This window comes from Hyperolius riggenbachi, chromosome 2 (assembly GCF_040937935.1).
Source record: "Hyperolius riggenbachi isolate aHypRig1 chromosome 2, aHypRig1.pri, whole genome shotgun sequence".
Classification (NCBI taxonomy): domain Eukaryota; kingdom Metazoa; phylum Chordata; class Amphibia; order Anura; family Hyperoliidae; genus Hyperolius; species Hyperolius riggenbachi.
The window spans coordinates 362,420,139-362,443,161 of NC_090647.1; positions in this window are offsets into that span (position 1 = coordinate 362,420,139).

A 23,023-nucleotide genomic window follows, 5' to 3' on the forward strand; every position below is an offset into this window, starting at 1 on the left:
TCCCTATTGTGTTTGAAGCAAAGAGAAATAAGAAAATGGGATAAATAGCAGTGACTGCAAGCCAGATAACTAGATATTAAGGTGCTGGGGGAGTTGGGGACCCTGTGTGTGTGTGTGTGGGGGGGGGGGGGGGGGGGGTTGGGGCCCTGGGGTGCCTATTGCTTTAATAGCAATCAGTGATGACTAGTAAGATTAATAGGATTTATTCTGTGCCAAAAGTATGTGTAACAGGGAATGTAGTGAGAAAATATATCTGATGTGTATAATGAAAACTGGATAGGCATGCTTCCCATTTTGTGTTTTCCCTCCTGCTCCAATGGTAATTTGGACTAGTGCCTCAGAGAGCCTTGTCCTTCAAGTGTTGGGACTCTACCAATTTCCAGAACTGATAGCACGACAAACCATGTGCAATGAGGTGACATCAGACAAATATTGTCAGCTTATTTCCAGCATGAATAAACTACAGTATATGTCTCTTGTCACAATCAGATCCTCGTTCTCAGATAGCAGTTTTATAATTGCTTGTAAATGAAGAACAGGAAGCATATTAAATAAACCTGACTGAGCAGCTTTCCCATTGGGACAGAATGTCCTGGATGCCTCAGGCACCTTTAGCAAGACATTCCAAAAGGGCTGAGATTAAAACCTGTACATTTAACAAGTAAGTCCATTAATTTACAATCTCCTCCCCCCACCGCAGTACTTTGTATACCACCATAGGGGCCCATGTTAATAGCCAAGATCAGCGGCTATAAGTGGAAATTTGGGAGCCAGAGTTGCCGTGATGACATAGCAGGTACCTCCATTGCCTAGATTCCCACTTATAACTGCTGATCGTGGCTATTAACATAAGCACCGATGGCTGTGCTCTAACTACAACAATAGATATTTAGCTATGAATTGACGTGAAATCAGCGGAGATTGTGGCGATGGCTGCTGGTTATGATTAGACATCAGTTAGGGGTGGAGGGGTTTGGGGTTAGGTTAGGCTCTGGTTGGGGTTGGTTAGGGTTAGGCATTTTGCAACATAGGAAGGGTTAGGCATCAGTTGGGAGGATCAGTTAGGGATTTTGTGGTGGAAGGGGGATCAGAAAGTATTAGGCATTGGTACATGGAGGGCTCATGTGAGAACAAGGTTAGGTGTAAGTAAAGTATCAGTAAAAATGTACAATATTTTACTATTAGAATTAAGTAGTGGAATATTGGTTAGTTTATCAACATTCCACTAGCAGCTTTTTCAGGCACCCAAATTACCACAGAACTGTATTCAAAAATCTGCTACCAACTATCACTGTCTCTTGTCATGCTATCTTGGTCCCAGGATAAGTGCCACAATTCTGGTGACAGTTGAACAATGTGAGCAGTTTAGTGAGAGAGGGAAGGAGGCACCATAAATAGCTCATTTTAAATCATTATTTAATTCAGCATGTGGTTTAAGGTTAATTAAGTTGAATCCAATTTCCTATTGGTTGCTTTATCTTGAACTTTGTAAAGTACAATTTTATTTTGTGTCTGCCTACTGCATAACCTTGTTAGAGTACCTTTAAAGGGGCAGTATGGCGAATTGACTTATTATACAATCATTCAATATAACCTTTTTCTAAGTGGAGCATTGTATTGAGCTTGTGTTGTTGTAGAATAAAAGTCGATTACAGTAGTGCATTAGCCACAATCAGTGAAGGAGTGGCATCGGGAGATAAACCTTACTGACGCACAGTTAGCATATTGTATATGAGAAAAGAAGCCCAGTATCAAGACCATAATAATATAGGATCATGACTCATATCTCAAAACAATGAAAACTTTATTGGGGACTTCTCCAAATGACACAACAAATGATTAAAAACAATGTTAAAACCCCTGTCCTAATCCTAGGGTAGTAGGAAATCTCTATAGCAGCATAAAGTGACACAGTGTCTAGTATGAAACAGTAATAGTTGCGCCCAAGTTAATGCATATCAGTATATGTGAATACAAAGATACTATGTAACAATGACAACATCAAAAGTACAAAAATATTTATAATAAATATTGGGAGGTGAAAAAAATGTACACCAAAAGAATTGAAACTCATGTGCAAAAAAGTGCTATACAGTGCCAACACTGCTATTGATATCACAGATAAAGATCGTGCAAAGATAAATACAAAAGAGTTACACAACGCATACAAACAAAGTGCTAGTGCTTACCAATGGTGGTGAAAAGCTGCATGTAGAGAGACCGGGGGGGGGGGGGGGGGGGCGCCTATATTTTTTGTGTTGTTTGGCACAGTTAGCATATATCATTGTGGAGTAGGAGGCAGCCTTGTCAGCTGTTTGTATTTGTTATTCTTCCCCCGTTTGATGATCCCGGAGAGGATTGCTCCTACTTGTAACGGCACACTCGTGCAGTTTTACAGCTCATCAGAGCCGCTGTATGTCCCAGGACAGTGATTTAAGGCTCTGATGAAAAAAATGCTGCCCGTTGAAACCCCCTTCAGAGAAGCTGGCAAAACCACAGACAACTGAGTTGTCTGTTGCTGTGCTCCAGACTGGAGCACAGCGTGACCAAGCGTCTAGCAAGACGCGAAACGGCTGTCGCAAGCCCCAACTGATGCCCGACACCCCAACCTCCAACTCACCACCACCGCACTGACCATCAGTCGCATGTACTAGTGGTATGTAACCCGAGATGATGAAAACACTTTGCAATAAAACTGAAGATGGAAGGTGCCCGGATGTTTTTCTCCTTTTTTCTTCTTGGTCACAACATTTGTTTCTCTTTCGTTTGGTGATCCGATGTGCACATGATTTAGCAAGCTACATCAAGGGATATCGGAGAAAGGGTGAGAGAAATATTTATTTGCCTGTTATCATCCACTTGCCCCTGCGGACTGTCTGATAGGGAGTGCCACTCTTCAAACGCTGTGTCTATATGTGGAAATACAGTACATGTAAATAGTGATCAGTAAACCACATTGCATTTCTTCTTTACATTGATCAAATACTTGGTGTTTTTCTCTGGGACCTCCAATGTGATCTGTCACTCCTAAATAGAAACTCTTTGGTATTACTGGGCATCTTCCGTCACCCTGCTTGGATAATGTAGAAAACACTGTGTAGGAGGCCCCCGAAGTGTATACAATGATTAAACTACTCTAAAAGGGATCCTTTTTAAGGGTCACTTACCACAAGCAGAGAAGGTGCTAAACTTTTGTTAAGCACTTTCAGACAATGCATTTTGGGAGTATTACACCCACTTCCACAGGTCTACTACAGTCATGGCTGAAATTGTTGGCATCCCAGATTTTTTCCAGAAAATCACATATTTCTCACAGAAAAGTATTGCAGTAACACATGTTTTGCTACACACATTTATTCCCTTTGTGTGTATTAGAACAAAACAAAAAAGGGAGGATAAAAAGCAAATTGGACGTAATGTCACACAAAACTCAAAAAAATGGGCTGGATAAAATGATTGGCACCCTCAACTTAATATTTGGTTGCACACCTTCTCTGTGTGCTTTTCAAACAATGTAGAATGAGAAGTAACACATAAACTTGTAAAAATTCATCATATAACAATAATATACTTTTGTAAAAGTTATATCACCCAGATGTACTATAATTCAGATGGCTTTACAACAGTAATAATAATAGACACCACATAAACTCCTCAAAAGGATGGAAAAAAAACTTTTATATGGAATGTTCTAGATGGGCAGTAAGTTAGAAGTAACAAGTAATTAAAATGTGGCTGCAGTTAAAAAATGAATAAAATATGTAAATGTATATGCAAATGCAATACATGTAATTAATTATTATATTTGCAATTGCCAACATATGGTGTCACTGATTGGATTTCAAGGATGAGCCACAAACAGATGTATACCCAAACGATGAAAATGAGTTACAAACATTGTATTTTGCTATCACCCACTTACAATATGATAGATTAAATGCATGAATGGAGGAAAAGGCATTATACTGATATGGATAGCCATCTCCATAAATGCCTTCTGGGAATGGCATCTATGTTATGGCAAGGTTTTTTCATTCAAATAGCAGCATCACATGTTAGCCAGAAATGAGCCACAGACAGATGTATACCCAAGCTATAAAGAGAAGTCATAAACAATATTTGCATTTTGCAGTGGGGAAAAGGGTAATTAGAGGGTTCTTTCTTTTCCCAACACAAGAATTTCCCAAGCCTGTGTGAGTTGGGGCAGAAGGCCTTCAGAGGTCCTCTTGCCAAAAAAATGAGTCCAGTTTCTGAGCAGAGGCAGAAGCCTCTTGGCTTAGTCTACTTTTAAAATAAAGAAAAAATGCAGCCATCAAAATGCAGACAAGCATCCTTTTGGAGGAGTCCTTCTAAAAAGTTACATACAGCTCAAAGTAAAGGCATAAGTAAAACTTGTAGTGGTATACTCTTGAAAATAAAATATACACGTCTCAGCTTAGGGGGAAAAGGCTTTTGGATTTGTTGAGAGATATATATATATATATATATATATATATATATATATATATATATATATATATATATATACAGTGGCTTGCAAAAGTATTCGGCCCCCTTGAAGTTTTCCACATTTTGTCACATTACTGCCACAAACAGGAATCAATTTTATTGGAATTCCACGTGAAAGACCAATACAAAGTGGTGTACACATGAGAAGTGGAACGAAAATCATACATGATTCCAAACATTTTTTACAAATAAATAACTGCAAAGTGGGGTGTGCGTAATTATTCAACCCCCTTTGTTCTGAGTGCAGTCAGTTGCCCATAGACATTGCCTGATGAGTGCTAATGACTAAATAGAGTGCACCTGTGTGTAATCTAATGTCAGTACAAATACAGCTGCTCTGTGACGGCCTCAGAGTTTGTCTAAGAGAATCATGGGAGCAACAACACCATGAAGTCCAAAGAACACACCAGACAGGTCAGGGATAAAGTTATTGAGAAATTTAAAGCAAGCTTAGGCTACAAAAAGGATTCCAAAGCCTTGAACATCCCACGGAGCACTGTTCAAGCGATCATTCAGAAATGGAAGGAGTATGGCACAATTGTAAACCTACCAAGACAAGGCCGTCCACCTAAACTCACAGGCCGTACAAGGAGAGCGCTGATCAGAAATGCAGTCAAGAGGCCCATGGTGACTCTGGATGAGCTGCAGAGATCTACCGCTCAGGTGGGGGAATCTGTCCATAAAACAACTATTAGTCGTGCACTGCACAAAGTTGGCCTTCATGGAAGAGTGGCAAGAAGAAAGCCATTGTTAACAGAAAAGCATAAGAAGTCCTGTTTGCAGTTTGCCAAAAGCCATGTGGGGGACACAGCAAACATGTGGAAGAAGGTGCTGTGGTCAGATGAGACCAAAATGGAACTTTTTGGCCAAAATGCAAAACGCTATGTGTGGCGGAAAACTAACACTGCACATCACTCTGAATGCGCCATCCCCACTGTCAAATATGGGGGTGGCAGCATCATGCTCTGGGGGTGTTTCTCTACAGCAGGGACAGGGAAGCTGGTCAGAGTTGATCGGAAGATGGATGGAGCCAAATACAGGGCAATCTTGGAAGAAAACCTCTTGGAGTCTGCAAAATACTTGTGTAACATTTGCGGCTGCGGGCACGCAGGGTGTCTCCGCAGCCGCCTCAGTTCCCTGCTCAGAGTTTTTTTCCGTTCCGCCGGCGTCTAGCACGCTGGGGACAGAATTGTCATTAGCACATAGGGTTGCTATATCGCGCGGCCGCGTGCGTAGACAGGACCTTTATGCTGGGAGGAGGCGCATCAGCTGACCTGCTGGTCGGCTGACGTCAGAAGGGACTCACGCCGCTCAGGATTGGCTGATTGGTAGTGGGCGCGGCCGTGGGGTCTCCTATGCTTCAAAAGCCTTCAGTCTTCAGTCGCAACCTGTTTGCTGTTGCGAATACATACATGTTATTGCTCAGACCTTATACTAGTATCCAGTGTGCTTTGATCAGGGAGGAAACCAGGGATTTCAAACAAGACTAGGACTATTGCTTTATTGTATATTATTGATATTCTGTGTATGACTCTGGCTTATCTCTGACTCTGCTATTGCTTTACGTTTCTGTACTTCTGCCCATCTGATCTAGTTGCTGGTCCTCTGCCTGAATACCTACTACTCTTTTGCTTACTGATTCTGTACTGTATCTGCCTCTCAGTTGCCGAACCTAGCCTGTCTGACCTCTCTGCTCACCAGTGGGCCCGTGCCACTGGTGAGGTGCTCTTCTGATAGTACCCACCAGCTCCTCTGGTGAGGTTTAGTTAAAGCTACTCAGTTACTGTTTCTGATAGTACCCACCAGCTCCTCTGGTGAGGTTTCATTAAACTAATCCGTTACTGTTGCACCAAGCACTATACACCTTGCTATCCTGTCAGCTATATTTACATTATTGGTGATACTGCAAATCACCACCTAATCAGATGTCTATGTTGCTACACCAATCGTTACACAATAGTTACAACTTGAGACTGGGGTGGAGGTTCACCTTCCAGCAGGATAACGGCCCTAAACATTAAGCCAGGACAACAATGGAATGTTTTAAAATAAAACATATCCATGTGTTAGAGTGGCCCAGTCAAAGTCCAGATCTAAATCCAATCGAGAATCTGTGGAAAGATCTGAAAACTGCTGTTCACAAACGCTGTCCATCTAATTTGACTGAGCTGGAGCTGTTTTGCAAAAAAGAATGGGCAATGATTTCAGTCTCTAGATGTGCAAAGCTGGTAGAGACATGCCCTAAAAGACTGGCAGCTGTAATTGCAGCAAAAGGTGGTTCTACAAAGTATTGACTCAGGGGGCTGAATAATTACGCACACCACACTTTGCAGTTATTTATGTGTAAAAAATGTTTGGAATCATGTATGATTTTCGTTCCACTTTGTATTGGTCTATCACATCGAATTCCAATCAAATTGATTCATGTTTGTGGCAGTAACGTGACAAAATGTGGAAAACTGCAAGGGGGCAGAATACTTTTGCAAGCCACTGTATATACATATGGTATATACAGTGTTCTCCCCAGAATTTTTTTCCAGCCGGGTGGCATGTATGGTGGCTAGATAGTGTAATGGTTAAGGGCTCTGCCTCTGACACAGGAGACCAGGGTTCGAATCTCAGCTCTGCCTGTTCAGTAAGCCAGCACCTATTCAGTAGGAGACCTTATGCAAGCCTCCCTAACACTGCCACTGCCTATAGAGCGCGCTCTAGTGGAAGCGCGATATAAATGTTCTGTGTTTGTTTTGTATGGTAGGGATTAGATTGTGATCGCCTCCGACACAGGTGCCCCCCAGTTTAGGTAATGACAGGGATCCCCTATGTCTAGTGACATGGACCCCCCATGTTTAGTGACAGGGACTCCCCCTAGTTTAGGTGGTGACAGGTGCCTCCTAGTTTAGGTAGTGACAGGTGCCCCCTAGTTTAGGTAGTGACAGGTGCCCCCTAGTTTAGGTAGTGACAAGTGCCCCCAGTGTAGGTAGTAACAGGTGCCCCCCCATATTTAGTGACAGGGACCCATACTCACATCAATCATCCCAGCAGCCAGCGTCAGACCTCAGAATCAGCTGGCAACCAGTGAGATCAGGCGCACGGTAGTCTGTGGACACAGCACTGCATATGCAGAAGTGATGTCAGGCACATCAGCGGAGACGGCTGGGGGAGACGGCTGGGGGGAGCTGACAGCCAGTGGAGGGGGTGTCTGTCCCATTTTGCACCTATGTGCGGACGCCCATGGTCAGCATCTCAACAACTGACAAATTCCCAATAGAATAGTTCCATGCAAGGGTCTGAAATGCATATATGAGCAAAAGGTATAATAAATTAAAGCTGCCATGCCCACACTGCTAATGGCAACATGCTGATGAGGAAAAAGTCTGTTCTCTGTTCAAACACAACATGTACTGTCATCATCCAGCTGTACAGGTAACAACTGTTAACCTGACATACAGCTACTGTAAGTTTCAGCCACTTCAAACACAACTGTCCAGACCACTGCAGAGATGATTGTAACGTGCTAATTTTGCTGATGTGAAAATAGTTTTTGCTTATGTGAAATTTAGTCTAGTTTTTGAGAAAATCAATGTTAACATTTTTTTTTTACTCAAGTTTAAAAAAAATGTTTTTTAGGCTTAAAACTTATTGCTATGTTTTTATTTATTAATTGGTTTTAGTAGTATATTTTGAATTTCTTCTCTTTTTCTGTAAATGAATCAGTAAAACAATTCATGCTGTTTCAAGCCATGTACTAAATTAAAGTGTGGCCTGAAGTACAAATAAACAAATGAAATAAACATTTGTACCTATAGACCTAATTCCAGATAGGACTTTCCTGGAATCTCCTATTCTTATTTTGATTTTAAAAGTTCAATCTCTTAGTGTGCCGATTACACTCTCACTGACATCAGTTGATGCTCTTTGTTCATTTGTCACCCATACAAAGTAATCATACCCTGCTGACACTTTTTATGGTTTTCCTAATGCCAGCATGTTGGCCTCAGCAAAAGGCAATTTTTATGCCCTCATATACCAGTTATGACGGAGAATTGCACTGCAGTCCAACTTCATCTGACTTCAAAGATTGTGATTTACAAACCTGGGTTATTAAAATTAAGGGCTCTGCCTCTGACACAGGAGACCTGGGTTTGAATCTCGGCTCTGCCTGTTCAGTAAGCCAGCACCTATTCAGTAGGAGACCTTAGGCAAGTCTCCCTAACACTGCTACTGCCTATAGAGCGCGTCCTAGTGGCTGCAGCTCTGGCGCTTTGAGTCCGCCAGGAGAAAAGCGCGATATAAATGTTATTTGTCTTGTCTTGTCTAGTTTTTGTGCTCCTCTAGTCTTCAATATCCAATATTCATTAAGGGCTCAAACCTACGAGCAGCCTTTTCTAAGCACTAGTGATTTGAAAAAGCTCTTGCTTATGCAGTGCTATGGGGGATTTTTATAAAATCACATCGCTCATGTGGGATCACACTCATAGCATTACATTAGCAAGAGCTTTTCAAATCACAAAGCGCTCAGAAAATTGGTCCTAGTGGGTTCCAGGTCTCTCTTACACTAGAGATTAACATCACTTTTTCAAGCCTGGGTCGCCACACCCACAAAGGAACAACTTTGCCAATAGATGAATGTGTAAAATGGTGTATTGGCGCTCAACAGTTAAAAATATTTCACACAATCAGCCATATGCAATTCCCTTTTTCACCTGAGTTTTCTCCTAGGAGATAATTTTTAATCTTCAATTTAAAATAACTTTCCAGCACTTTTCAACTTAAAAAGTACCAAAAAGTAGGTGAGAAAGTACTATTACAATTATTTTGAGTATTTTCTTGCTTGCTGGTGGCTTAAAAGAAATTTTATTGGCAAGTTTAAAATGATCACCTAGGCGAAATCTCAGGTAAAAAAGTGAATTGCATATGGGGCAATGTTCAAGATCAGATGCAGCAGTTCAAGCCCTTTGTGATATCTGTAGTCCACCACTTAGCTGACTTCAAATTAACTTCTCCTCACAGCGAAAACTGTCAACTAGACCTCAAAAATGTGGGGACAAAACACAAGAGAATTGCAATAGTGTGTTATCACATCCCCGCACCTCCAGTGCATCTCTTTGCAACACAGTGCTGTTTGAATGTATTTAGCACAATTTTGCATTGTAGTTGTGAAATTTGATGTGAAATTATAATTACGTGACATTTGATGTAAAATTATAATTATGTGAAATTTTAAATTTGAATTTGAATTGGACTTGTGTTTACTAATGAATTGGCATGAATTGAAATATCACATAAGAGGTTTAAGTGAAATATGAAAAAAACAATATGTTAAAGCTAGAAAACTGTCCATGTTCCCCAGGCCTAAGGCCACATACACACATCAGACCATAGTCTTTTGAAAATGAAAGATCACAGACCAATCTTACCACCCTTCATGTAGTATGAGAGCCATACTCTACACAGTCTTTTCTATGGAGCTGAACTCCACATCAGAAAAAAAATCTTTGCAAGATGCTGCACACACAGATGCTGTACAGACACAAAAGATCAGTATCTGCAAAAGATCTGTTCCTGCCAAAAATCCATTCCTGCAAATTGCAATGATAGTCTATGAGATCTGCAGATCATCATACACACATGATTTAACTGACATTCATCTGCAGATCAGATCCACCAGGATGGATTTTCAGATCTGCAGATGATTGCTTGATCTGCAGATGAATGTCAGTTAAATCATGTGTGTATGATGATCTGCAGATCTCATAGACTATCATTGCGATTTGCAGGAATGGATTTTTGGCAGGAACAGATCTTTTGCAGATACTGATCTTTTGTGTCTGTACAGCATCTGTGTGTGCAGCAACTTGCAAGGATTTTTTTCTGATGTGGAGTTCAGCTCCATAAAAAAGACTGTGTAGAGTATGGCTCTCATACTACATGAAGGGTGGTAAGATTGGTCTGTGATCTTTCACTTTCCAAAGACTATAGTCTGATGTGTGTATGAGCCTTAAGAAATGAGTATCTAGAGAGCAGCCTAGGCAGTGATCTAGGAATATGACTGCAGGATGTTTATCCCCATCACAGCAATGCTGAAGGTGAGAAGACTTTCGGAGATAGGGGAGGGGGCATCAGAAGGAAGAGGAGGAGCCATCCTGAGGTGACGTCATTTGTTTTTTCCGGAGTGATTAATGTTCCAATTTTGTATAATATTTTTATATTTCAAAAATAGCTAGAGCTGTAAGACCACGGGCCACATGCAATTCACGTTTTTTCATGAGTTTTCTCCTAGGAGATAATTTTTCCTCTTCGATTTAAAATAACTTTTTATCACTTTGCAATGGAAAATGTACCAAAAAGTAGGTGAAAAAGTCCTATCAAAATTATTTTGAGTATTTGTTTGCTTGCTGGTTGTTTAAAATACATTGTATTCACAAGTTGTGAAAATATCACCTAGGAGAAAACTCAGGTGAAAAAGTGAATTGCATATGGGCCCATGTTTTACTTTTCATTCAGATTCTTTTGTGGTACAAGTGAGATAGAAATCACACAATTTTAATGTGAGTTATTAGTATCTACTAAAGAAAAAAATGTGCTTCCATGCCAGACATATGACATTTATATACCTAGAGACCTTTGTGTTCTATTTTAAATGGCAACTATTATTTATCTCAAAGCAAAAACTAGAAGTTTTGAATCAGGATCATCCTGATTGAAAACGTCTTGCTTTTACTGATGGCTAACATGGTACACCACTCCATTGCTTCTGCAAAGCAAAAACGAAAATCCTTTAGCAGATAGTGCTGCTGAGACACAGGGCTTGATTCAGTAAACAGTGCTAACCCAGTTAGCACGCCTAAAGACTTTGGGCGTGATAACTAGGGTGCTAACTGGGTCAGCACCGTTTACTAAATTTACATCGCGCACAAAGTCCCACACTGAAAACTTTGCGTGCCCACAGCGCGGTGTGCGCGAAATGTCGCATTGCTGTGCGACGAAAATGGTGCGTTGATGCGCCTATAAGGTCGCATTGCGTGCGACTTTAACGTCACATGGTGCAACATTAAGGTCGCACCCAATGCAACCTTATAGGCGCATCGGGTGCACTGTTATTGCGGTGCGCACGCAAAGTTTTGCGTGCGGGACTGTGCGCGCGATGTGAATATTCCTTAGTTATCACGCCTAAAGTCTTTAGATGGGAATTTATCATGCCTAAACTAACTTTAGGCATGATATAGGGCTTTTCACAGGCGTGCTAACACTTAGCACGGTTTACTGAATCAAGCCCATAGAATGTACAATATATACAGGAGCATTTTGCAAATCTAATATTTTGAGGACATGATTGTCTGTAAACTGTTTCCATTAATAACTTTTTCAGTACATTTTCTTAAAAACCTTTTTATTAATTCTCTTGCTTAAACAAAGTACATTTTAAAGAAGCTTTAAAAAGGTCACAATTTGTGCTGGCAGTGTCAGCAACCCCAGTGTTCCATATTGATATTTCTCCAAAACGCCAATGACATATACAAACTGATCTCAGCGAGACCTGTAATTATGCGTCTGTGATTCAAGTGAAGTTCTATCTAGCTGACTGAAATTGGGAACAACCTCTCAGTTCACCTAGATGATATTGATTTGTGTCTCACTTTCCCACACATGCAGTAAGGTCTTGTTTTATAAATCACTACAAACTAGAGTGTATGATTTAGCAATTGGCTTATGTCAAGCACATGGATGTCACGTATATCAGTTGCATTTCCTGGTAAATATAATGTAAAAGATAGATATGTTAATCTTAGTAGAGTAGCACCAAATGAGTTACGGTCAGTTCAGCTCTATAGTCCAAGCTTATCAATTACACTTTTTGCAGAGGGACTCTTAGCTGAAAGGGCGTAGCTATGTAACTAGAGGATAAAAGCCTACAGTAATGATCTGCTCTGCTGTCTGCACAGACAGACAGCTTTTTGACCATTTTGTAGGTCTGAGTGCTGCAGGTCCCTGGAAAGGAGACCTGTCTTCACTCTGCAAGTTTCAGAGTTGCTCTGCTGGTGAGGAATTTGCATCTACTTGTCATGCAAATTGTTTAGCTGCTTCCTTTAATGGCTTGCAGTCTTAGGGGTGCAAGCCAGAGCAGCGGTTGCTACTGGTTGCTCCATCTGTCTGTCTGTGGCGGTGGTTCCTTCTGTACTCTGTCTGGGAGTGTAGGCCAGAGCTGCGGTTGGTTACTTCTTCTGTCTGTCTTGTCTGGAACGAACGCGTGCTGTAGGCTCGGTGAGGTAACCGTTTAGCAAGCGTTCGCGTTCTCTATTCATTTTCGTGTTACATTGGTTAGTTAGGGTTGGCGCGTTTTGTCTCTGTTGCGCTTTTCATGCGGAGACTGCGCCATTAGCGTGTTTTGTCGGTGTTGCGCTTTTCTCGCTACACTTGTGCTCTGTCTCTACTCAGTCTTGTGTCACTGTTGGCAATCACCACTCTTGCGATTGCGTTCCCACTTGGTTTCCGCTGTTGTGTGTTCACTGTCGCCGTGTGGCGACTAGATTGGTGGACACACATACATTCTGTCTCTGTGCTCACTTTCTCTCTACAGGTGCATTGCACTAAAGCTGGGTTCTGTCGTTTTATACGCTTGTGGAGGACTTCCGCAGTGTCAGCGCACATCTTGTGCGCTGACCACGAAGATAATTCCACAATCGTTACAGTATGACCAGCCAAACCGAAATTCCCAGTGTACAGGGAATTTCCGATTTGTACGACTTTTCTCAAATTTCATTACCCAAAGCAAAAGCATATGTGGATCCTATTATAGGCAGAATTATACATTATATTAAAGCAGTAAAAAAATCTATGCATGTTCCTGATCCCAACCCTTATGAGTGCTTCTTTGATATAGGGTTGTTTGAGCCTCAATTCGCTCCGTGGGAGATTGGGGCTTTGATTAAGGAGTTTGAGTTTGATTGGAAGGCGTTTTGCAAAATTTTTACATCACAGAAAGCGAAGAGATTGTTAATGCTTGTATAGATTCTGTGTATACTTTGATTGACTCTGATGAATGTGACAAATGTTTTGTGGATCCAGTGATTTGTGTCTGGCAGACGATTTTGGATGAATTACACACACACCAACCAATTGACTCCAATGAAGAGACACTGTTATCAGATGATTGTTCCTGCCTTTCTGGGGTAAAGCAAGTGAGCTTAAACACTATGCGATCTGAAATGAATGGGTGTACTACTGTGGTTGACACCTGTGTGAATTCTGAAAGATTTTCTTCTGCTTGTGTGGAGTTTGAACCTGTGCAATATAATGCCTGTTTTTCAGGTGTTCCTGTGAGCTTACCCTGTACCATGAATTAAATTATGATGTCCACTAGCATTGACATTTGTGAGTCCCTTTCTTGCTCTGAGGAAAGTACTGACTTTCCACCCTGTACTCTGGATGAATCATTGTTGCCTTGCAATAAATCTCCTGCAGGGAGCCCAGAGGCTCGTCTAGGTATTGCAGCTAATTTCATCTGTTTTTCTGCCTGCAGGGAAACTAGACTCAGGGAGTCAGTGTTGGTTTCATTAGATATTCCTGTGCATCCTGTTCATGAAGATGAAATTCAGTCCCAGCGTATGGTACCTCTGGGACCTCTACCCTGTCCGCAGCATGTATTTGATGTTCAGCCCTGTAACATGGATAGTTCAGAATCCTTGAGTGCTTTATCAGAAAACTTGGGAAATGATACTCCTGAAGTTTTGTTTGATGTACTGGAGGTCTCCGAGTTCTTCCCAAAGGGTGCAGAACTTTTAGGAGGTGCCTCCTGCCCTGCAGGGCCGTCTGAGGTATTGCCCACTTCAGTAGGCATTGCTGCTATACTGACTACTTTTGCAGCTCTTGTGGAGCTTCAGTCATGGGTAGTCAATGATGAGTTCTGGTTGGATACAATTACAGTCACAGAGACTTCTAAGTCTTCTTTCGAAAGTCCAGTGCTTGTGACCACTACTCATGATGATTTTCTGCCCGGTCCTGGTTTTGGTCTTGTCGTAAAAAACTCTGAGGTTGGCAGTTCCTCGACATGTCCTGAGGTTTCTCCTGTGCTAGTGTACCCCAATGCGCTCTGTGAGCCAGAATGCCCAGGTGTGTCTCGGTTACCAGCATGCTCAGATGCTTCCTTGGTGGAGACATGTTCTGATATTGCCTGCCTGCCTGCATGCCCAGAAGTGGTCCCTGAAAGCCCTGATCTTGATGGTTGTCCTGGTAATCCTGAATCCGGAATTATCATAGGTTCCATAGGGGTTCTTGATAGTTCTCCATGTGAGCCTGGTGAGCGTTCTGGCCTCTTACGACCTCTGCGGAGCTTCAAAGTGTTCTGGGAGATTCTGGGAGAAATGTTTCTTGGTGCCCTGGATGGGATCAACAGTGGCTTCTCTGTTGAAAGGGACACTTTGAATGGGTATTGTTGCAGATTTGGTATTTTTGGACGGTCCCTGGAAGGTGGTGGGTATTGCTTGGAGGGTGTTGATGGGTTCTTCTCTGGCATTCACAGTTCTGATGGGTGTTACGCTGAGACTTGTAGTACTGATGGGCATGTTTAGGTGGCTTCTGCTTCCGACAAGGTTGGTTTCGGGAAGATTGACTCTGGAATTGGGCCTTGTCGGGCTGACCCGATCCTCATGAGTGTGCAGTCAGATTTTTTTGAAATATCAGTTTTGAGAGACATCTGGAAGCCGTCTCTAGAGGGGGGGGGGTTACTGTAATGATCTGCTCTGCTGTCTGCACAGGCAGAAAGCTTTTTGACCATTTTGTAGGTCTTAGTGCTGCAGGTCCCTGGGAAGGAGACCTGTCTTCACTCTGCAAGTTTCAGAGTTGCTCTGCTGGCGAGGACTTTGCATTCACTTGTCATGCAAATTGCTTAGCTGCTTCCTTTAATGGCTTGCAGTATAAATACCTTTCAGTCCCAGAATTCCCTGCTGGTCATAGAGGTTTGTTCCTGCTAACTTACCTGGAGTCTCAGCCTTTGCTAATTGTTTGCTAAGATTATCTTAGAGTAATTCCTTGGGAGTGCACTAGCATTCCTTCTAGCGTAGTCAGGTTGTAATTATCTGTATTGCCTTGTCTGTCTATCTGTTGCGACTGTCTTGTCGCCAGCGGTGGTCGGCAGGAAATCGTTCTGTCTGTTGGGATCGCATTCGCCCTAGCGGTAGTGGCGGTGATTCCTTCTGTACTCTGTCTTAAGGGTGCAAGCCAGAGCAGCGGTTGCTACTGGTTGCTCCATCGGTCTGTCTGTCTGGATCGCATCCGCCCTAGCGGTAGTGACGGTGGTTCCTTCTGTACTCTGTCTGCGAGTGTAGGCCAGAGCTGCGGTTACTACTGGTTACTTCTTTTATCTGTCTTGTCTGGAACGAACGCTTGCTGTAGGCTCAGTGAGGTAACCGTTTAGCAAGCGTTCGTGTTCTCTAGTCATTTTCATGTTACATTGGTTAGTTAGGGTTGGCGCGTTTTGTCTCTGTTGCGCTTTTCGTGCGGAGACCGCGCATAGCGAGTGCGTTTGTTATTTTCCTTGGCGTTCTGATCATTGTTGTTTGCTGTGTCTTTCTCGCTACACTTGTGCTCTATCTCTACTCGGTCTTGTGTCACTGTTGGCAATCGCCACTCTTGCGATTGCGTTCCCACTTGTTTTCCGCTGTTGTGTGTTCACCATCGCCGTGTGGCGACTAGATTGGTGGACACACATACATTCTGTCTCTGTGCTCACTTTCTCTCTACAGGTGCATTGCACCAAAGCTAGGTTCTGTCGTTTTATACGCTTGTGGAGGACAAGATGTGCGCTGACACTGCGAGATAACTTGACAATCGTTACACCTACACTCTGTGTAATTTGCTTTTGATGGAGCTGAAACCATAAAGTCCAGCTTCCAGAGAAAGATAATCTGTCTTGCTATGTTTATATGCACTGTGTATGCTGTTTATTTATTCCAATAAAGACAGGAGGCTCTGGCACTTCCACAAGTTATGTAGTTATACAGTGACTCAGAATAAAAAGTTTCCCTAGCTGTTTCACAAGACCAAACATGCCTCCTCAAGACAGACAGAGAATGGTCCCCTCCTCTATTTGCCCTTATACAGTGGGATGTGAAAGTTTGGGCAACCTTGTTAATCGTCTTGATTTTCCTATATAAATCGTTGGTTGTTACAATAAAAAATGTCAGTTAAATATATCAGACACACACAGTGATGTTTGAGAAGTGAAATGAAGTTTATTGGATTTACAGAAAGTCTGCAATAATTGTTTAAACAAAATTAGGCAGGTGCATATATGTACTGTTGTCATTTTATTGAGTCTAAAACCTTTTTTTTTTTTTAAAGAGATTTTTTATTGAGTTTTATCAAACAAACAACACATAAAGAAACAACACGTTTCCTCCGTTAGCTGTTATAACAGACAGTGCATATACAGGCAGAGTATGTAACAGATATGTAGCAAGAGACAGGTGTAATTCAGTTTGTACATGCATATACATACATACATTTCTCTATCGTGGTCTATTGCACAGTTGGGCATTACAGCTTTTAATTAATCTTATAATATCATAATTTTAAAATTTTGAGTATCATACCTATATTATAAATGCAGATCCTGCGCCATAACTGTAATGTCTACGTTAGGGATAGGTACTATTGTCTCAAAGGAGTCTACCCATATGCTCCACACCTTATTGAATTTATTAAACTGGGCTCTAGCCTGATAAGTGAGTTTATATAAAGGTATTGCATCATTGACCAGCTTTATCCAGTTTTTAATTAACGGCGGATTAGGTTGTTTCCAGCCTATCGTTATGGCTTTCCTAGCATAATAGAGTAGGATTCTGACCAGTATTTTTTTGTATTTCCCGCAGGCCATGTCTCCCAGAATACCCAGCATGCATATTTGAAATGAGAGAATGATGTGTAGCCCTATCTTAGTGGATAGAAAATTAACAACAGATTTCCAATATTTTTGAACTTGTGGACAGGACCAGACAGAGTGTATGAAATCCGCATTTTGTGCAGTGCATTTAAAACACATTCCATTTTGAGCCTCACTCATTTTCGCCAACCGGCTGGGGAACAGATATGCCTGGTGTAACCATTTGACTTGAATGATTTTATCTTTTGACGCAATGGTTGTACCAAAATATTTAGTCTGAAATTCCTCCCATTTTGAGTTTGTTATTTCCGGATCTGTGCGTTGCCATTTATCCCTATATGTACCTCGTTTAGCCGTGTATTTGTGAATCATAATAAAATTGTAATATTTTGATACTAGTTTTGTGGATTCTTTACTTAATAATAGTGATTCCAATAGGGATGGTATGAGGGAAATTTGCTGTAGTCCCAATTGTGCTTTGATCGCGTGTCGCAATTGAAAATACCTAAACAACGAATGTCTGGGGAGGTTAAATTCCCGACGAAGCGTTGTATAGTCCTTGAACATACCATCGGAATATAATTGGTTAATATATTTAATATTACGCCTGCACCAAAATTATATGTCTGGGATTGTTAGTAACTCTGGTAGATTATTGTTGAACCATAGTGGGGAACTAGGAGACATAGCCATTGGTAGTGGATCACATACTTTTTGTATTTTTTCATATATTTTAACTGTATTTTTAATAAGTGATGTACCTTTATCCCCGGTAGGCACCGACCCCCTATATATTGCATTGCACTGTGCTTCATAAGAGGATGCAATGTCTGCTTCAGTGTTCATTGCTGAGTCAGTCCTACAGGAACTTAGCCAATTAGCAATCGGGACCAGCTGGGATGCTAGATAGTAAACATAGAAGTCAGGTAATGCAAGCCCACCTTGTGAGGTGGGGAGTCTGAGGACTGCAAGTGCCAATTTAGGGGAACCACCAATCCATAAAAAGGAAGAGACCATAGAGTCCAATTTTTTAAAGTGTTTTTGTTGTACCCAGCATGGTGCCATTTGCAGGACATAGAGTAGTTTTGGAGCTATAATCATTTTAATTGAGGAAACCCTCCTCAATAGATTCAGGGGGAGCGCCATCCACTGTTTTATTTTTTGTTCAGTGTTATTTATAAGGGGGATTAAATTGTTGTCTACATAGCTGTGTATATTCTTATGTATCCATATCCCAAGATATTTGAATTTATCCACAATTTGTAATTTAGAGGCTGAGTGTATAGTAGAGTGATCGAAAACATCTAATGGGAATACTACCGATTTGGCCCAATTAATCGTGAGTCCTGACATTTGCCCAAATTGTTCATATAGTTCTAGGACCTCTGCCAGGGAAGGCCCAGGATCTGCTAAATAAATCAGCATGTCATCAGCATACAAAGAAATTTTCTCTTCTATATAGTTTATAGAGAGTCCATGTATTCGGTCAGATTGTCGGACCGCCTGTGCCAGAGGCTCTATTGCCAATGCGAACAACAGTGGGGATAGGGGGCAGCCTTGCCTGGTCCCCCTTGTTATTTTTAGTTCTTGGGATATGGTTTGGTGTACCCTAACTTTTGCTGTTGGATTATTATATAATATTGCAATCCATTTGCGGAAGGTCTAAAACCTTTAGAACAAATTATTGGAACTCAAATTGGCTTGGTAAGCTAAGTGACCCCTGACCTACATACACAGGTGAGGTCCTACACACACAGGTGTGGTCCATGAGGTCCAGTTATGAGAAAGAGTATTTAAGGGGGTCAATTGTAAGTTTCCCTCCTCTTTTAATTTTCTCTGAAGAGTAGCAACATGAGGTCTCAAAACAACTCTCAAATGACCTGAAGTCAAAGATTGTTCACCATCATGGTTTAGGGGAAGGATGCAGAAAGCTGTCTCAGAGATTTCAGCTGTCTGTTTCCACAGTTAGGAACATATTGAAGAAATGGAAGACCACAGGCTCAGTTCAAGTTAAGGCTCAAAGTGGCAGACCAAGAAAAATCTTGGATAGACATAAGCGACGAATGGTGAGAACAGTCCGAGTCAACCCAAAGACCAGCACCAAAGACCTACAACATCATCTTGCTGCAGATGGAGTCACTGTACATTGTTCAACTATTTGGCGCACTTTACATAAGGAGATGCCGTATGCGAGAGTGATGCAGAGGATGCCTTTTGTTCGCCCACAGCTCAAACAGAGCCACTTGAGGTATGCTAAAGCACATTTGGACAAGCCAGCTTCATTTTGAAATACTTGCAATGGAAAAAGAGGAGCCAGCAGAATAAAAATTGATCATAATAAAAACAGATAAAAGTTGGGGGGCAAGGGTGGACTTACCTCCCCGAAACCAAGCACAATCACATGTATGGTTTAAACAAGATTTAATTCGTACTCCAGAACAAATGCAATGCGTTTTGCGGGTCTCTAGCCCGCTTCCTCAGGCAATAATAAAGACAGGAGTAACTCAGAAGTTGTGTAGCCAAGTACAGAGGCGCTGTACTTGGCTACACATTTGGCTGTACATTTTTTATCGTAACAACCGATTTATACAGGAAAATCATGACGATTAACAAAGGTTGCCCAAACTTTCACATCCCACTGTATGTATTGGGTGGTACATTCCCACCTACTACCAGGAACGGGTGCATACATGATTTTAAAACCAACAGGAAAGGACCATGTACTAACCACAGAACATCTACAATTTGTTTTCTTATCAAACTCCAGATTTCTAGTTTCATAGCTTCTTTCCTCGATAATGTTATGTCTCTCAAACCTTCCCTTCCACTTTGCCCCTTTATTTCAAGACCTGCAAAGGAGAAGCAATCGGCATCAGCATTATACATCAGACATACGTGTTTGATCATTCTGATAGCCCCGGTCCATGAACAAATTGATCATTTATGTTGTAAAAATCTATTCTTTAATGGCTGTGTAGTTTTATCCACGTAAAATATATTGCTGTGACAGCAAATGTAATATACCACATATAGGAAATATCAGTACACTCCTGAGTACAATATGATGTGTCAAACACCACAAAGATGGCAAAGTCAATGTAGCTCAAACACCATAAGTTTCACATAGTCCCAAATAATGCTTGGAGCTAATAGATCAAAAATCTTCTAAAATGTTTTCAGCAATGCCACCACACCCCCAACTGTGGTCACTCACCAACTCCAATGACCACACAAAATGTTTATATGCGTATGTTGGATAATCTGTGTCCCTCTGGTCTAATTGAGCTTTCCTCCGATTCAAGTATGGTCATTTAAACAAATCGGCTCAAAATAGCGTATTAGCATTTTTAAAATGTATTAATAGTCTAAAAAAATGACACAGTGTAATAGTGCAGGTCTGTTACAGGCATACAAGCATGCATGTATTTAAATAATGAAAGATCTTGCTGTTTCCCGTGGTATATGCTCTTCATTTCCCCAGAACTGCCTCCTTCTGCCACTCCAATGCCTTATGCTTGCTGCCGCCAGAGTATTTAGGGTTCTGGAGATGGCAGAAAGAGGCAGCTCCTTGGACAGGTGGAGGATATGCCGCAAGGAAACAGTAAGATCTTTAGGCATTCCTTATACAAATGCTTTCTCGTATGCCTGTAACTGACATATATTGTTACATTGTGATTGTCATTTTTTAGACTATTAAACCATTTTAAAACGGTAACATGATTTTCATTCAGCACTACTCCCACCAGGCCCAATTAGACCAGACTTGGATCCAACATACCCATATGACTATTTTGCATAGTCATTGGAGTTGGTGAGTGACTACTAGTGGGGGCACAGTGGTGGTGCTGAAACGTTTGAGAAAAGTTTTGATCCATTAGCACCAAGCAACATTTAAGACTATTTGTAAAATACTACAAAATCTGTGAGCTGAGAGGTTGCCTATATGTAACCGTAACGCTGAGTGTCATTCTTGAATGTGACATCCCTTTTACATCCAGTGCAATAATTAGAGACTGCCAATACTGTCCCCTTTTATCTCTTCTGAGGTGTCTGGAGACTGAAGAATTGTAATTACAATTGATAAGGTTTAACAAGAGTTTGACTGCCATGTTTATTTTTTATATTTTTTATATACTGTACATATTTTTTTGACAAGGCGCTGCTGACATACAATGATGTTTAAAAAGCCAGACATACAAAGCATAATAGTATGCACTGTTAACATAAAATGTCACCATTGGAAGTCCCAGAAAGTACTCTTATTAATTCTGTAACACTGTCAGCAAGACCAAAGGACTCCATACAGCCATACATTGAATAGTTTGCATCTATCTCCCCAGTCCCCACCAATGTGCACACATGTCCCTTTTTTAAAGTCATTGGGAACCACCTATTAAAAAAAAAAAAAGCCAGATACTCACCTAAGGAGAGGGAAGGCTCTGGGTCCTACAGAGCCTTCCCTCTCCTCTCCTGACACCCTCAGTGCAGAGCTGGTTCTCGTGTTTCAATTCCCCGGAAGTCTTCGTGAGCAGAGTCCTCCCGAAGACAGGTGGCTGCACACTGCACACGCGCAATTGCGTGAGAGGGCGCTCACGAGTATGGAGCACTCGGGCTCCCAAAGACTTTCCGAAGCCTCCTTCGGCAGTGGAGCGAGCGGTATTTGACTGAATTGGCCAAATACTGCTCCTGGAGACAGCGCTGCACCAAGGGCACCAGGAGAGGAGAGGGAAGGCTTTATAGGACAGTGCAGTGATCCTTGAATCTTCTCATGCCATTTGGTGCACCCATCCAAGTAGTTGCTCTAGAGAACTGAGCAAACCACTCACTGACTTCAAGTCATGTTAAATTAATCAAAGTAATAATAATAATAGCACGGTGGTGCAGTGGCACAGTAGCGCTCTCTCCTTGCAGCGTTGGGTCCCCGGTTCGAATTTCAGCCAGGGCACTATCTGCATGGGGTTTGTATGTTCTCCCCTTGTCTGCGTGGGTTTTCTCTGGGCACATCGGTTTCCTCCCACATCCCAAAAACATACAAATAAGTTAATTGGCTTCCCCCCCTTAATTGGACAGTTAAGTGACAAGACAATATACTCTGTACAGTGCTGTGGAAGATGTCAGCGCTATATAAATACTAAATAATATTAATAATAAAATTAAAAAAAAGGCTTTCTCCTGTAACTCAAGCAGGAAAATGAGAATTGGAAGCTTTCAAGGGTAATCTTGCCATGGTTACAAGCAAAGTTTAAATTATTCAGCATGTCAATGGAATTGTACCTGTCTTCAGATTGAAATTGAAAGTTAACTTTATGAGAACAGTAAATTAAAAGAAAATCGGTAGTATGTGTGGGGTGTGTGTGTGTGTGTGTGTGTGTGTGTGTGTGTGTGTGTGTGTGTGTGTGTGTGTGTGTGTGTGGTGGTGTGTGTGTGTGGTGGTGTGTGTGTGTGTGTGTGTGTGTGTGTGTGTGTGTGTGTGTGTGTGTGTGTGTGTGTGTGTGTGTGTGTGTGGTGGTGTTGTGTGTGTGTGTGGTGGTGTGTGTGTGTGTGCGTGTGTGTGTGGTGGTGTTGTGTGTGTGTGTGGTGGTGTGTGTGTGTGTGTGTGTGTGTGTGGTGGTGTTGTGTGTGTGTGGTGGTGGT